This window comes from Leucoraja erinacea, chromosome 4, assembly GCF_028641065.1.
Source record: "Leucoraja erinacea ecotype New England chromosome 4, Leri_hhj_1, whole genome shotgun sequence".
Lineage (NCBI taxonomy): Eukaryota > Metazoa > Chordata > Chondrichthyes > Rajiformes > Rajidae > Leucoraja > Leucoraja erinaceus.
The window spans coordinates 37980713-37998758 of NC_073380.1; the positions used below are offsets into that span (position 1 = coordinate 37980713).

General features: G+C 42.4%; 1 protein-coding gene across 1 annotated transcript in view; it reads right to left on the reverse strand.

Annotated features, from left to right (window-relative positions):
- The window catches only part of xkr4 (XK related 4), a 245780-nt gene that overhangs the window by 115046 nt on the left and 112688 nt on the right, over positions 1 to 18046 (reverse strand).

The window sequence follows — 18046 nt, forward strand, 5'->3', positions numbered from 1 at the left end:
CTAACCAGTCTGAAGAAAGGTCTCAACCCGAAACGTCACCCATTTCTTCTCTCTAGAGAAGCTGCCTGTCCCGCTGAGTTATTTCACCTTTTTGTGTCTTATCTTCAGTTTAAACCAGCATCTACAGTTGCTTCCTACACACACACACCCCTGAAGGGATTATTTATAATTCTCTCTACCTCTGAGGTAATTTTGCCACTTTTACTTGCTCTTCCTTCACTTGTCATCTCTTCTACTTTTCAGCATCATTCTTCTGTTCCTTTGCAATTGGACATTGATACTGGCTCCTTTCTGACAGCACTCATTTGAATGTTGGGCATTATCTCAACTTCCCCACGGAAACGTATGTTCTCTCTTCCTATATAGGTAACAATAGCTCAGAAATAACTCCTAATGCATCTTTGCTTCTTTGGCAGTCCCTTGAGATTGAGCATGACTTTCTATCACTACAGTTTGTTTAGTTGAGGTGACTAATGAGGCCAATGTAGGAACTAGAGAGTCTTCCATAGATGGGAACAAGGTGTTGACAGTTTTGGGTGGTTAATTTGTAAATTATATAATTAAGTGATGTCCCACTTAGGAGACCTAAACAACAACCTCTGGTGACCTTGCCCGCCACCTAAAGTTTCAATAAGGAGGTTTTGGTCTCACTCCCTAATGGTCGAAAGTGGTTTTCGTGTGGTGGAGGCTTCATCTAGGTTGCTGCTAATTTTTTCATCATGATTAAAACCGGCCTCGACTAAAAATAGGTTGCCATTTTAAAAATCGATAATTTTTTTGTTGCAGGTCTAGTCGAAGCCAGATTTCGTCATAGTCGAGGAAGGTTTTCAACATATGCATGGGAGGTGGTAGGAGGTTGCAGGTCACCTCGACCTTGATTTTTTTTTGGGTGGCGGGCAAGGTCACCAGAGGTTGCTGTTTAGGTCTCCTAAGTGGGACAGGCCCTTTATAGAGCTATACAACATCAAAATAATCCTTTTAATTCAACGTTCATTCCAGTCAAATCAAGCTACTCCCATTTGCCTGCAACTGGCCCATGTCCCTTTAAATCTTTCCTTTTGGAATGAAATTAGGCCATTCAGCCCATCAAGTCTACACCGCCATTCAATCATGACTGATCTATCTCTCCCTCCTATCCTCATTCTCCTGCCTTCTCCCCATAACCTCTGACACCTGTAAGGTAATATATCTATTACCTTTCAGCTCCATCAACCTGGGTTCAGTCCTTACGTTCGGCATTGTTTGTGTGGAGTTTGTCCCTGCTCTAGAAATATATAAAATTCTTAAAGAATTGGACAGGCCAGATGCAGGAAAAATGTTCCCGATGTTGGAGGAGTCCAGAACCAAGGGTCACAGCTTAAGAATAAGGGATAGGCCATTTAGGACTGAGGAAAAACGTTTTCACTCAGAGATATGTGAATCTGTGCAATTCTCTGCCGCAGTTGGCAATGACCAATTCACTGGATATTTTCAAGAGGGAGTTAGATTCAATTCTTGGGGCTAAAGGAATCAAGGGATAAGGGGATAAAGCAGGAACGGGGTACTGATTTTAGATGATCAGCCTTAATCATGTTGAATCGTGGTGCTGGCTCAAAGGGCCGAATGGCCTACCCCTGCACCTATTTTTCTGTTTCTCGTTTGGCCATGTTTCAAAGTCTTAAAGATGTATGGGTTGGTAAGTTGTTTGGCTACTGTACATGTCCCTAAACGTATAACTGATTGGGGGATGGGGAGCTGCTGAGAAGATGGCGAGGAAATGGAATGAGTGTAAAGGGTGAATGACAGTCAATATGGACCAAAGCGCCTGGTACGTCTACTGTACAAATCTACAACCCTATTGCTTCTTGAAGAAATAAGTTTCAATTTCTGGCATCATTGAATAGAGTGCATGTGGATAGGATGTTTCCACTAGTGGGGGAGTCTAGGACTAGAGGTCATACCCTCAGAATTAAATGAATAAATGAATGTATACGTTTATTGGCCAAGTATTCACATGCAAGAAATTTGCCTTGGTGCTCCGCCCATTAAACATTAATAATAAAACATTATTGATTAAACATGTGAATTAATTAAAATACCAGAGCAAAAGGAGGCTACAGATTTTTGGTTATTGAGTAGAGCTACTATTCGTGGAAAAAAAGCTGATTTTATGTCTGGCTGTGGCAGTTTTGACAGTCCGGAGTCGCCTTCCAGAGGGAAGTGATTCAAATAGTTTGTGGCCAGGGTGAGAGGGGCCAGAGCTGATCTTACCCACTCGGTTCCTGGCCCTTGCAGTGTCCCTTGCAAGGACATTCTTTTAGGAGGGAGATGAGGACACATTTCTTTAGTCAGAGGATGATGAATCTGTGGAATTCTTTGCCATAGAATGCTGTGAAAGCCAAATCACTGGATTAAGGTAGAGATAGATAGCGTACAGGTGTCAGAGATTATGGGGAGAAAGCAGGATAATGAGGTTAGGAGAGAGAGATAGATCAGCCATGATTGAATGGTGGAGTAGACTTGATGGGCCGGTTAGCCTAATTCTACTCCTATCACTTAAGATCATCCTGATGAATCAATGCCATATCCTCACAATGACATGGGTGCATCTATTTATCTATTTATCTATTGTGGACCCGAGACTGCAGATGGAATGCCAGCATTGCTGCTACATGTTTATCTTAATGCCTTTTGCTCCCATATTCTAAAACTCCCATAAATGGTACATGTCTCTGGTACTACTTTATCAGTCAGAAGTTTTCATAGGTTTCCCTATTCAACAATCTATCCAATGATTAGCTTTCCTCACAAAATCAACTGTCTTTTTACTTGTTTATATAAAAGTACATCTGCTGCAGTTCAGCACAGTATACGCAAGGCCTCTCTTGGAATAGTTTACAGTCCCCCTCTCTCTCTGACAACCCTTGATTATTCTGATTAATTCTAAAAGATCTTGAATCATGAAACTCCATGAGTTTGCCTAAAATTGTTAGATTGATTAATGTATAGACAATCTCTTTAACCTTTACTCCCATCTTGATTAATGGTATTATCCTGGGTGATTCCCCTGGCATAATGCATACATTCACTAATTTGGAAATATTGCACTGGCATCCGAGTACTGTTAACATTTAGTTCTACAAGATGCATTTCTCTGCAAGATGGAAACTTTTCAATATGAACTCTTCTTTGCATTATATAAATATTTTCAAAAGAACAATTCATAATCCAATGGTCTACAAATGTTATGAAGCAGGTGAACTGTGCAACAACAACACAAATTGCAAATATCACAGCAGGATCTGGATCGGTTGGCCAGGTGGGCTAAGGAATGGTTGATGGAATTTAATACAGAGAAATGTGAGGTGTTGCATTATATAAAGTCTAACATAGGCATGACCTACACAATGAATGGTAGGGCTCTGGGAAGTGTTGTAGAGCAGAGGGGTCTATAATTGCAGCTACATAGCAATGATGGCATCACAAGTTGAGAGGGTGGTCAAAAAGACTTTTGGCACATTGGCCTTCATCAGTCAGAACATTGAGTATAGAAGTTGGGAGGTCATGCTGCAGTTATACAAAACATCGGTGAGGCAGTATTTATAATATTGTGTTCAGTTCTGGACACCATATTATAGGAGAGATGTTGTCAAGTTGGAAAGGGTGCAGAACAAATTTACCAGGATGTTGACAGAATTAGAGGGTCTGAGCTATAGGGCGAGATTGAGCAGACTGGGACTCTATTCCCTGGAGTGCAGGAGGATGAGGTGTCATCTTATACAGATGTATAAAATCATGAGAGGAATAGATTGGGTAAACGCATGGAGTCTCTTGCCCAGAATAGGGGAATCAAGAACGAGAGGGCCACTGCCCAGTCCATTATCAGCTCTGACCTCCTCACCATCGAAGGGATCTATCGCAGTTGCTGCCTCAAAAAGGCTGCCAACATCATCAAAGACCCACACCATCCTGCCCACACACTCATCTCTCCATTGCCATCGGGAAGAAGGTACATGAGCTTGAAATCTGGGACTTCCAGGTACAGGAACAGCTTCTTCGTACAGTTTTGGTCTCCAAATCTGAGGAAGGACATTATTGCCATAGAGGGAGTGCAGAGACGGTTCACCAGACTGATACCTGGGATGTCAGGACTGTCTTATGAAGAAAGACTGGATAGACTTGGTTTATACTCTCTAGAATTTAGAAGATTGAGAGGGGATCTTATAGAAACTTACAAAATTCTTAAGGGGTTGGACAGGCTAGACGCAGGAAGATTGCTCCCGATGTTGGGGAAGTCCAGGACAAGGGGTCACAGCTTAAGGATAAGGGGGAAATCCTTTAAAACCGAGATGAGAAGAACTTTTTTCACACAGAGAGTGGTGAATCTCTGGAACTCTCTGCCACAGAGGGTAGTTGAGGCCAGTTCATTGGCTATATTTAAGAGGGAGTTAGATGTGGCCCTTGTGGCTAAGGGGCTCAGGGGGTATGGAGAGAAGGCAGGTACGGGATACTGAGTTGGATGATCAGCCATGATCATATTGAATGGCGGTGCAGGCTCGAAGGGCCGAATGGCCTACTCCTGCACCTAATTTCTATGTTTCTATGTTTCTTCACCACGGCCATCAGGCCATTAAACTTGCCATCAAACGAACTCTAAACATTACCAAACTATTGCACTTTATCTGTTTATTTATTGTGTATATATATGCAGGGCTTGAAATCAGCGGTTGCCCAGGTGCCAATGACCACCCAAAGTGCCGCCGGGTGACCTAAAAGCCGAGTCATTTTGCCCGGCTTGGCACTGCAGTTACTGGTTTATACCGAAGATAGACACGAAAAACAGGAGTAACTCCGTGGGTCAGGCAACATCTCTGGAGAAAAGGAACGTGACGTTTCGTGTCGGCGGCAACAATGTAGTGCGGTGCAAAGATACTGGGTGTGGGGTAACGAAGGGTTGGAGCGAATGACAGGCCCCGCACAGCTTGGCAGTGACAGCGGCTCCTCCAGCACCCTGCCAGCTCTGATAGCGGCCGCTGCTTGCCAATCCGCTAACGGCGATGCCGCTTTCAAAACAAAACCTCCCACACACCGTGGCCGGCCATTCACCCTGCACAGACCCTCCGATTCACACTGTACTGACCCCCCCCATTCATCCTGTACTGATCCTCCCATTCATCCTGTACTGATTCCCCCTGTCAATCCCGTACTGATCCACCCCATTCAGCCACACTGACATCCCCCGCGCTCTCCCCTCACAATTTTACCTATTCCAACCAACATGCACTAATTCCCCTGCTTCAATCCATCCATCCCGCACCTTGTCTTCTCACCCCCCCATCCCGCCATCTACCCATCCCGCACTGATTCACAGCCCCCACCCCCCACGACCCTACTGTGCTGGAAATGTCTTCAGAGCGAAAATTGACTATGTTTGATAACAAACTGTGTCTTAAACCCCAATGATATTATTTGTTTTAATCCATGAAGATGGATTAATTAAATTGTGAACACGTGAAACATTAAAACCGCAGTGCTCGATTGTCACTGCTACCGTTGACACATTATTACAGAATTCATTTTAACAGCAAATCAATGCTCTTAATATGGAGCATCAGTGCTGTTATTTAATGAGCAACATTCACAACTAAATGTGGATTTATCCAGGTTTTACTTCTACAGTCGGTCATATACATCACAAATTTGGTCAGGAGATATTTCAGTTGAAATTTTAACGTTAATTCTGAAGTGGGAATGATGGAAACAGCGTTTATCAATAATTTAAAAAAAAATTTGGTGCATACAAACTGAGTTGCTGTTCACAACACATATATTTAATCTGAATGTCCGGTAATGTGGCGTTTTGACACCTTTAAACATATTACCAAAAGAACATTTGCTGCAGTTATGTCCTTTGGCCACCTCTTGTCAGTTAGTGTAATGTTTAACCTGTCAGATGGGTATAGTCGGTTTTAACAGCTATTATCATAAAATGCCTTTAGAAATTTCCTTACAACCTGTATATTTTGTTGTGGATAAATTATGTGGGAAGCCAGAGTGTTTCTGTACCAATAGCAATAACGACCCATGCTATGGCCATGTCATGATAATTTTCGGTCCTTCACAGAAAACATGCTTGCATCAATCTGTAGTGTGCATGGTTAAGCATATATGTTACCATGGTCCTGGATTTATTGACACATGTTGATCATATGCTGAATAATCCAACCACATTTTTGTTGGGAAGTGGAAAGAAATAATAAAAATTGCATTAATTGCAATGTGTAAAAAGAGTTGAGATACTGTTTATAATTTTGCTGCATGTCATTGTGGTATATATCATGTCTTGATTGGTGAATATGTTTAGTTTGTGACTTTATTTGAAGCAGAAATAATATGTGAATGCTTCATTGAGCATAATTCCGACTGGTAACTACGCACTTCGTCCGAGCACATTATCGCACGCGGCATGCAAGCCGTCTTAAATTGACCAAATAAACTGTCATTTGGCAACATAAAAAGCTGCTTAGGTTGCCCGGCTGGCAACAGGGGAAAACATTTAAGTGAGAGCCCTGATATGGTCTATGGTATATAGACACACTGAACTTTTATCTCCTGTTCTGTATTATGCTTACATATCGTGTTGTGCTGCAGCAAGCAAGAATTTCATTGTCCTATCTGGGACATATGACAATAAAACTCTCTTGACTTGACTCTTGAGAGGGCTTTGGCTTAAGGTGAAGAGGGAAAGATTTTATAGGAATCTGAGGGCTAACTTTTTCATACAAATGGTAGTGGGTGTAAGGAACGAGCTGCCGGTGGAGGTAGTTGAGGCAGGGACTATCGCAATGTTTAAGAAGCAATTAAACATGGAGAGGATTGGTTTAGGGGGGTATGTAGATGGGACATGTGTACAAGGGACATGTTGTCCGTGTGGGCAAGTTGGGCCAAAGGGCCTGTTTTCACACAAGTTTGACTATGACTTTAAGTGTCAACTTAATGCATTTCGTTGTCTCTGTAATGCATTTCGTTGTCTCTGTAATGCATTTCGTTGTCTCTGTAATGCATTTCGTTGTCTCTGTAATGCATTTCGTTGTCTCTGTAATGCATTTCGTTGTCTCTGTACTGTACACTGACAATGACAATTAAATTGAATCTGAATCTGAACTTGCATGCACTTGTAATAAGGTGACATTTTTAAATTTTTCTTTCTGACTATAAGAGAGTAAGGTCAGGGCCAATAGGGACCGGAGTGAGAAGGGAGGTGAATACCAAAGTCAAAGTGTTGTATATGAATGCGCGAAGTACAAGAAATAAAGTGGACGAGCTTGAGACTCAGTTAGAAATTGGCAAGTATGATGTTGTGGGAATTACAAACATGGCTCCAAGAGAGGGCAGGGAACTGAATATTCAAGGGTATGCATCCTATCAAAAAGGCAGAGAGGTGGGCAGAGGGGGTGGGGTAACTGTGTTGGTGAGGAATTAAATTCAGTCCCTTGCAAGGGGTGACAATGAAACAGGAAATGTGGAGTCAGTATGGATAGAACTAAGGAATTGTAAGGGTAAAAAGACCCTAATGGGACTTATCTACAGGCCCCCAAACAGTAGCCTGGATATAGGATACAAGTTGAATAAAGCGTTAAAATTGGAATGCCGTGAAGGTAATGCTACGGTTGTTATGGGAGATTTCAACATGCAGGTTGACTGGGAAAATCAGGATGGTACTGGACCCCAAGAAAGGGAGTTTGTGGAGTGCCTACGTGATGGATTCTTAAAGTAGCTTGTACTGGAGCCTACCAGGGAGAAGGCAATTCTGGATTTAGTTTTGTGTAATGAACCAAATTTGATAAGGGAACTTGAGGTTATGGAGCTGTTAGGAGACAGTGACCATAACATGGTAAGTTTATGATCTACAATTTGAGAGGGAGAAGGGTAAAGCAGAGGTGTCAGTATTACAGTTGAACAAAGGGGATTATGGAGCCATGAGGGAGGAGTTGTCCAAAGTTGACTGGAAAGATACCCCAGCAGGGATGACAGTGGAACAACAATGGCAGGTATTTCTGGGAATGATACCGAAGGTGCTGGATCAGTTCATTCCAAAGAGGATGAAATATTCCAAGGGGAGTAACGGGCGACCTTGGCTGATAAGGGAAGTTAGGAACAGTATACAAATAAAAGATAAATACAACATAGCAAAGATGAGTGGGAAGCCAGAGGATTGGGTAATGTTTAAAAAGCAACAGAAGATAATTAAAAGGGCAATAGGGGGGGAAAAGAAGAGGTTCGAAGGTAAGCTAGCCAGGAATATAAAGGAGGAGAGTAAAAGCTTCTTTAGGTATGTGAAGAGGAAAAATATAGTTAAGATAAAAGTTGGACCTTTGAAGACTGAAAAGGGTGCATTTATTATGGGGAATAAGGAAATGGCAGATAAGTTGAACAGGTACATCAGATCCGTCTTCACTAAGGAGGACACAAACAATTTTCCTGATGTACTAGTGGCCAGAAGATCTGGGTTGACGTAGGAATGGAAGGAAATCCACATTCGGCAGGTAATGGTGTTGGGTAGACTGATGGGACTGAAGGCTGATAATTCCCCAGGGCCTGATGGTCTGCATCCCAGGGTACTTAAGGAAGTGGCTCTAGAAATCATGGACGCATTGGTGATCATTTTCCAATGTTCTATAGATTCAGGATCAGTTCCTGTGGATTGGAGGGTGGCTAATGTTAACCCACTTTTTAAGAAAGGCAGGAGAGAGAAAACAGGGAATTATAGACCAGTTAGCCTGACATTGGTAGTGGGGAAGATGCTGGAGTCAATCATAAAAGATGAAATAGCGGCACATTTGGAGAGCAGTAACAGGAACGGTCAGAGTCAGTATGGATTTACGAAGGGGAAATCATGCTTGACTAATCTACTCGACTTTTTTGAGGATGTAACTAGGAAAGAGGACAAGGGAGAGCCAGTGCATGTAGTGTACCTGGACTGTCAGAAAGCATTTGATAAGGTTCCACATAGGAGATTAGTCAGCAAAATTAGGACACATGGTATTGGGGGTAGAGTGCTGACATGGATAGAAAATTGATTGGCAGACAGGAAACAAAGAGTAGGGATTAACGGGTCCATTTCAAAATGGCAGGCAGTGACTAGTGGGGTACTGCAAGGCTCGGTGCTGGGACCACAGCTATTTACAATATATTTTAATGATTTGGGTGAAGGGATTACAAGTAATATTAGCAAATTTGCAGATGACACAAAGCTGGCTGGCAGTATGAACTGTGAGGAGGATGCTATGAGAATGCAGGGTAATTTGGACAGGTTCGGTGAGTGGGCAGATGCATGGCAGATGCAGTTTAATGTGGATAAATGTGAGATTATCCACTTTGGTAGCAAAAACAGGAAGGCAGATTATTATCTAAATGGTGTCAAGTTGGGAAAAGGGCAAATACAATGGGATCTGGGGGATCCTTTTTCATCAGTCAATGAAAGTAAGAATGCAGGTACAGCAGGCAGTTAAGAAAGTGAATGGCATGTTGGCCTTCATAAGAAGAGGAGTTGAGTATAGGAGCAAAGAGGTGCTTCTGCAGTTGTACAGGGCCCTAGTGAGACCACACCTGGAGTATTGTGTGCAGTTTTGGTCTCCAAATTTGAGGAGGGATATTCTTGCTATTGAGGGAGTGCAGCGTAGGTTCACACAGAGAGTTGTGAGTTTGTGGAATTCCCTGCATCAGAGGGTGGTGGACGCGGTTCTCTGGGTACTTTCAAGAGAGAGCTAGATAGGGATCTTAAAGATAGCAGAGTCAGGGGATATGGGGAGAAGGCAGGAACCGGGTACTGATTGTGGATGATCAGCCATGATCACATTGATTGGAGGTGCTGGCTCGAAGGGCCGAATGGCCTACTCCTGCACCTATTGTCCATGAAGCTTCTCCAAATAGTGTTACTGTCTGTATAGGTTTTATATCTCCAAAGTATGTTTTTGTTTTATTTCGAGATACAGCAAGGAAAACAAGCCCTGCGGCCCACTGAGTCCATGCCAACCAAAGATTACCCATTCACATAGTAGTGCTATGTAATCTCACTTGCTCATCCAATCCCTACACATTAGGGGCAATTCACAGAGGCCAATTAACCTATAAACCTTGACGTCTTTGGGATGTTTTTGACCTGCATCCATGGCCACAAAAACCTGGCTGCAGGTACCAGCTATTTTATTTGGCTGCTAATAAAACTTGGCTAAATTATCACCCGTGGAGATGCTGCCTATTCAGCTGAAGGTACTGCCGCCACACATTTTATGTCAGCGTACTGCTTCTAAAGTTACATCCATTGCTTCATCTATATTTCAGGATCCTACATTAGTATTTCATGTTCAGGACATCAAAACCTAATACCCTAAGAAATAAACAAGCAGCTCACTAACTACAATGGGATATGAATGTTGAAATTAATTGCACAAACACACAAATCATTTAACTTGTGTATTTATTACTTACACATTGAGTGGCATATAGGAAACATTCATTCAGTGCAGAACTTCTATTTGTTACATCAAAACAACATCTATAATTTATTAATTGCCTGTCAACCCCCCACCCCACTTGCCTGTATCCATCTATTCATTGCCATGTTTTGTCCTGTCTCTTCTTTCTTCCAGCTTTCCCCCCCCACAATCAGTCTGAAGAAGGGGTGTCGAACTAAAACATCATCTGACTAATTTTTCCAGAGATGCTGCCAGACTCGCCGAGTTGCTCTAATACTTTATATCCTCTTTCTCTAAGTTAATTTGTTAATTGTGTATTACTGGAAAAGTACAAGAACATAAAAAACAGAACACTGAATTAATTTATTTGGTCACATAGGTTCTATGGAGGCACAATGTGTAAGTTGCATTTTTGGGTCTAGACTGCAATGGAAGAGGAAAGACTGTCAGTTTATAGAAGTATTAGTGGGTGGGAGGTTGGACAAGAAGATGGTGGTAGGTGAGACTAGATAGGGAGGGGAGAATGGACAGAGGGAGCCAGGTAAGGATGAATGAGGAGTGGGGGGGGGGGGGGGGGGGGGGGGGCATGTGCCTCAGAGTTCCAGCTATCAAGCTTCCATTGTGATTTTGGGTGCTGTCAATGTGGAGTTTGCAGGCTCTTGCTGCTCAAGCTTCTTTCACAGAGGTGTGCTAATAGGTTGGAAAACAGCAAGTGCAAATTAACCCTAGTGTCGGTGGATAAAGGAGAACCAGGGTGACGCTGATGGGCAAGTGAGAGAGAAGAAGTTGATGGCAAATAAGTGGAGGAATGGGATAGATGGGATGACCCTGAGCGTCATTACGCACATCATGGGCCAAATGGCTGTCTTCTGTGACATGAGAAGAAAAATGATAAACAAGAATACTGAGTGGGAATATTGAGGAGGAATTTCTTTAGTCAGAGGGTGGTGAATCTGTGGAACTTATTGCCACAGATGCTGTGGGGGCCAAGTCATTGGGTATTTTAAAATTTGATTGGTTATTTTAAAATGTTTAAAACTGAGTTTGCCAGATTCTTGATTAGTAAGGATGTCAAGGGTTATGAGGAGTATGAGGAGAAGGCAGGAGAATAGAGTTGAGAGGGAAGGAAAGCTTAGCTATGATTGCATAGCGGATTAGACTCATTGAGCCGAATGGCCTACTTCTGCCTTTGTGACGTACGAATTTAAGAGTGATCTATTCAATCGACAATAGACAATAGACAATTCTTCAGAATCAATTTTGAGTGATCGAGTCTTCAGAATAAATGAAGCTAATTGATAGGCTAAATTGAGAGGAACGGTTTTGTCTTCTTTCTGGACTCATGCAAATGGAGAAATCCATACATACAAGGGCCTGTCCCACGAGCATGCGACATGCGGCAAGCGCGACCTAAATGCGGCAAGCACAACCTAACGTGGTCGCTTGAGCCTTACGGCTTCACGGGGCCGGTCCCACTTCGATCGCCGGAGCCATATGGAGTTGTGCGGAGCTGGTCCCGACATCGCGCGGGGCTCCGAAAAACTGACCGTGTTCAAAATTTCTGCACGGCAACGGCCTGCCGGCCCGCAGCCTTGAAGCTGTACGCACCGCCTCGATGCCGTACGTCACGCGCAAACTTCCCGCGGACTTCGCTCGAACTTCATGTCATTCACTTGACCTCCGCGCTTGCCCCCACTTCTGGTTTGGTCGCGCTTGCCGCATGGAGTTGCATGCTCGTGGGATAGGCCCTTTAGAGTCTGGGTCATACAGGCAAGATTTCATGAAGGACTGCTCCACATAAATGTGATGGAATATGGGAATCCCTTCTTGGGAAAAAAGCTGATTTGGACAGGTAAGTCAGAAATATTAAACCTTAAAATTGCTTACATTTTTGGTAGACATAATTATTTATGATTATGGAATGAAGTTGGGTGAATGGAGTTGTGATTGTGATGGGGTTCTAAAAGCTGAATGATTACCTCCTTATCCAGTGATTCTGCTTCATTTATGTGGCAAATAATGGGAAATCATTTGAATCCTCAGATATATAAATGTCTCAAAATCCCAATCCTATTTCACTGTTAACAAAAGAAACTGCAGAAGCTATAATCTAGAACAAAAAGCAGAATGCTGGAAGAACAAAGGCAATGGAGAAGGCTGCGGACACACAGGTTGTTGTGGGAGTGGGAAGGAGAGTTAACATGAAGTGCAATCCGATGCAGGAAAAATGTTCCCCATGTTGGGGGAGTGCACGACCAGGGGATACAGTTTAAGAATAAGGGGTAGACCATTTAGGACAGAGATGAGGAAAAACCTTTTCATCCAGAGAGTTGTGAATCTGCGGAATTCTGTGCCACAGAAGGCAGTGGAGGCCAATTCACTGGATGCTTTCAAGAGAGAGTTCGATATAGCTCTTAGGGCTAATGGAATCAAGAGATATGGGAAAAAAGCAAGAACGGGGTACTGATTTTGAATGATCAGTCATGATATTGAATGCCGTTGCTGGCTCGAAGGGCTGATTTTCTGCACCTATTTTCTATGTTTCTATGATGCTCGGGATGCCTACTCCAGCATGATCCAATCACCAGTCATGTTTTTCCCCTCCCCCCACATTCCCACTCCGCTTTTCCTGGAGACAATTCTCTTTGTGACTCCCTGGTCAGTTCATCCTTCCCCTTCCACCCTTCGCGTCCTCTGGTACTTTCCCTTGCAACTGTGGGTGATGTAATACCAGTCCCTGCATCTCCTTCTCACTGCCATCCAGGGACCAGAAAAACCAATATGTTGTTGCCTTCCTAATTAAAGAGACTACAAGATAAATATTTGTAGCCATCATTATAAACTACGGTAAGTCTGAACAAGGGTCTTGACTGGAAACGTTGCCTATTCCTTTTCTCCAGGGATGCTGCCTGATCCACTGAATTACTCCAGCTTTTTGTGTCTATCCTCATTACAAATTAATTTTCCCCATGATGTGCAGGAGAATATTCTAACAGCAATTTTTATAAAATATTCTTAGCAACTTCAGGCGCATTTTAACATAATACTTTGATTTTTCCTGATAGGATTTTTGTATAGAATGGTGGGGTTGGAGTTACAACCTACATTTGATTGAAAATTTAAACTGAAATCAGTTGAGACAATTTGTAACTATTTCCCAGAAGGTAAAGTTCCACAACAATAAACCATCTATAATTTGGCATTAAATTTATTATCATGCTCAAACACATCTGGTGTACTTAATAAGACGTCATATTTGTTTAGCAAAGATGTATTGCGCATAGTTGGAAGTCAGAATATAGCTAGCACCCCATATTAAATCCACAGTGTTCATGATCTATGATTGTTTGACGGAGTCAGTAGATATATTATTAAATATCGAAGATAGACACAAAATGCAGCATCTCTGGAGAGAAGGCATGAGAGACGTTTCAGGTCGAGACCCTTCTTTAGACTGTCATATCAAATGTCTCTGGTCAACATACCTCACCAACTGGACTCCCCTGCAGTCTCCCTGTGCCCTTCCAAACCTGATAGTGAAGTGTGAGCCCAGTCATGATGGGTTCCTGGGCCTCAGGGGCATTCTGGCCTCAACTCTTGTACCACTGAAGGTCCATCACCAGGGCACCCTTATAGGAGGCAAGGCCAATAGGTGAAGCCTTGTGTCCTACTAAAGATGTGAAGGTTTTGCAAGAGTCTGTAAATGCAGAGGCATTTTAGAAAGATATTGAAATTGCTTTAAATAATTATGAATTTACCTCTTATTTCTCTGTGGGTAAGTAGATGAATGGGGATTACAATATGCCTGATCTGCTGAATGTTTCCATGTGGGGTTCAATACTGAGTGACTAATGCACCAATATCTTTCGCAGCTCACTCTGGGTTTACAATGGGGCTACACAGGTCTGGGGTATTCCTGCCAGCAAGCAGCTAAACAATAACAGTTCCCTTTGGATCCATCTGCCACAGCTAGTCGATTTGGTTCAATTTTCAGTGACTTCTTCACATCCACGAATACGACATTCATCCACACATTTCTGCCCTTCCAAAAATCTATTGTCACATATTTTGAACAAGCTTTGGAATGATTTTATTGGGGGAGTAAAGATCTGTTGCATAAAGTGATTACTTAGCAGGAATAACTCTGGAATATTTTTTGAATCTTATTCACTGGCTACAAATTACTCTTAATACTCAGTTTGTCTAAAATGGCTCAATTCACTCTCGTCACTTGCATAACTACCTTTTATTTGTCTTATGGACAGTTGCAATTTGCTAACAGTTGAAATCTCATTTCAGATCTAGTGTTAGTTTCAGCGATATTTGTAATATACACATGCTTTTGCCCTGGGAATCTGTCAAACAGCTTGAGCTGCTGAAACTGGTTGAAGACTGCTAAGGTAAACACAGGTAATGAGCTCATCCCATCTTACAGAGCTAAAACATTTTCACTGGCTGATCATAGAGACTGCATTGTCGTCACTCCATACTGCTCCTTTTAGCAGCTCCAAATCCACCGCAGCAAGGAGACAAAGGGTAGAAAACCTAGCACAGCTAATCCCAATGCAAGCAGTCACTGAGTTACCTTACAAAGTGACAAAACATGAAAGCTCTGTGTATAGGGGTTGGCTCACTCACTTAATGCAGTAAATTACTTCAGAAGAAAACTTTATTCTTTGGATCATCATTAAGGAATATCACTGAGAGGGTTTTCACACATGCATTGGCTAAGAATAAGAGATAATTCTACACTGCAAATCTTAACAAAAAGACAGAAAATACCAGTTTTAGTAAACCACACATTTATGGTCACTGCATTTTTCTTTCCTTGTAAATAAACCCGAATTGACAAGATTAGGTGTTGCATTTGGGGAGGTCAAATGCAGGAGAAATATGTACAAGACCCTTAGGAGCATTGACGTGCCGAGGGTCTGGATTTACAGGTTGAAACGTTTTAACATCACAGATGCCTCGATCTTTACCCTTGATCCTTGTGCTGCCTCAGTGGCTTAGAAACTTAATGCATTTGGGTCAGGGAGGAGGGTCTCCATATGGTGACTCATGTACCACAGGCTGCCATGAACAGAGCTATTTAATCATGCTGGCACACTTCCCTTGGTTGTGCACTTCGGCATAAAATCATAATAACAATTTATTAAAGTAAGGGTGCCCTAATTTTGCGGTGACTCTTATTTTAGCATCAAGGCAAAAAAAGTGTCCATTTTGCACACCAAAGATGGGCAAACTAAATTCTAAGCAACTTTATTTATTGTTTAACCTTTTTCCATTAAATCACTCTTACCACGTTTTCTTATTTTGCAAATTATAAACATGTAACACTGTGTACTTTACTCTTTACTGCTTCTGGAAAGTCAAGCTTCATCTCAGGAGTAATAAACTTGAAAGTGACGCCTTCTAAACTTTGCACAAGATAGACACAAAGTGCTGGAGTAACTCAGCGGGATAGGCAGCATCTCTGGAGAGAAGGAATGGGTGATGTTTTGGGTCGAGGCTCTTCTTTAGCCTAGTCAGAGGAAAGGGAAACATGAGATATAGACGATGATGTAGAGAGATAAAGAACAACGAATGAAACATATGCAAAAAAGTAATGATGATAAATGAAACAGACCATTGCTTGTTGGGTGAAAAAGAAAAGCTGTTGTGACTTGGGTGGGGGAGGGATGGAGAGAGAGGGAATGCAGGGGTTACTTGAAGTTAGTGAAATCAATATTCATACCACTGGGTTGGAAGCTGTCCAGGCGAAATATGAGATGCTTTCCTCCAATTTGCGTTTAGCCTCACTCTGACAATGGAGGAGGCCTAGGACAGAAAGATCAGTGTGGGAAGGGGAATTAAAGTGTTTGGCAATCGGGAGATCAGGTAGGTCCAGGCGGACTGAGCGAAGGTGTTCAACATAACAATCGCAGAGTCTACGTTTGGTCTCGCCGATGTATAAGAGTCCACATCTTGAACAACGGATACAGTAGATGAAGTTCGAGGAGTGAACCTCTGCCTAACCTGAATGAACTGTCGAGGTCCCTGGACAGAGTCGAAAGAGGAGGTATAGGGACAGATGTTGCATCTCTTACGGTTGCAGGGGAAGGAACCTGGGGAGGGGGTGGTTTGTGTGGGAAGGGATGAGTTAACCAGGGAGTTGCAGAGGGAACGGTCTCTGCGGAAGGCAGAAAGGGGTGGAGATGGGACGATGTGACTAGTGGTGGGATCCCATTGGAGGTGGCAAAAATGTTGGAGGATTATGTGTTATATGTGATGGCTGATGGGGTGAAGGGTAAGGACTAGGGGGACCCTGTCCCTGTTGCGACTAGGAGGGAGAGAAGAGCAGAGCTGCAGGGTACTGAGGAGACACATGTGAGGGCCTTATCTATGATGGAAGAGGGGAACCCCCATTCCCTAAAGAATGAGGACATCTCGGATGCCCTGGTATAGAACATCTTTAAACCAGCATCTGCAGTTCCTTCTTAAACTTTGCTTACTATTGGTTGTGTTATAAACAGCAAAAATAAATACAGGTGGACTACATTTTCCCCAAAAACGATCATATCAACGTGTAACGAAACGCAAGCTCAGATATTCATGTCCAGTAACTGAAGTGCTAATCACCAGTTTAAGGCTTAAAATGGTGCATAACAGCAACATAATTTCACTGTAGGAACTGAGACCAGGTTATTCATTCTGATTTCTGTCTGCTTGTGCATTTAAAGCAACAAGTGAATTTATGGAACTGAGGACTTTCTCTGCCAACTTAAAATAAGATATTGATGGGATCAATGCAATTTTACAAAGGAAATGCCAGGCATTAAAACAGATTAATTCAGATAATATCTTCTGCACGATGTAGCAACCCTGGCCAACCTTTGATCCATTACTGCTTCTTGCTGAAGCACAACACAAGGAGAGGAACCAATTTAGGACAATTAGGGAAATAATTTACATGGATTGAAATGATTCAGTCTAAGAGAGTTCAAAAGTATTTTGGAATAATTTCAAAAAGCCATTTGGAGAATGAATATATGGATAGGAGTGAAGCACAGTGATGAAAATCACTTATCTATCCATTGTTCTGCTCCTTGATATTAATAGCATGCTATGTACTTCCAATGGATCAATACGGCATTTTGATCTGCAAGACAAAGTTCCCTTCAACAGGTGTGAACACTGCCATTGGAGGAACAAGATAAATCATAAGATCATATTACTATTGCTAGTAGCACAATTAGGCCATCCGGCTCATCAAGTCTACTTTGCCATTCAATCAAGGCTGGTCTATCTCTCCCTATTCTCCTGCCTTCTCCCCATAACCTCTGACACCCATATCAGGACAAAATCAGGACTATAAGCAATCTAGATTAGTTTCAGGCAAAACAAAGGGAAGCAGTGGGAAGGATTCCCACAAACAGTTATTGCTATAATATTAATACCACATGACTTTACAAAATACCAAGCACACATGGTATCAACACAGCCACACACCTAACAGTAAAAGCGTTGTGACTGGCTTTGGTTAATTGCACCAACAATTTGACAAATTATTCCTCTCTCTTTTCAAAGAGATGAAGAAACCTAGATTT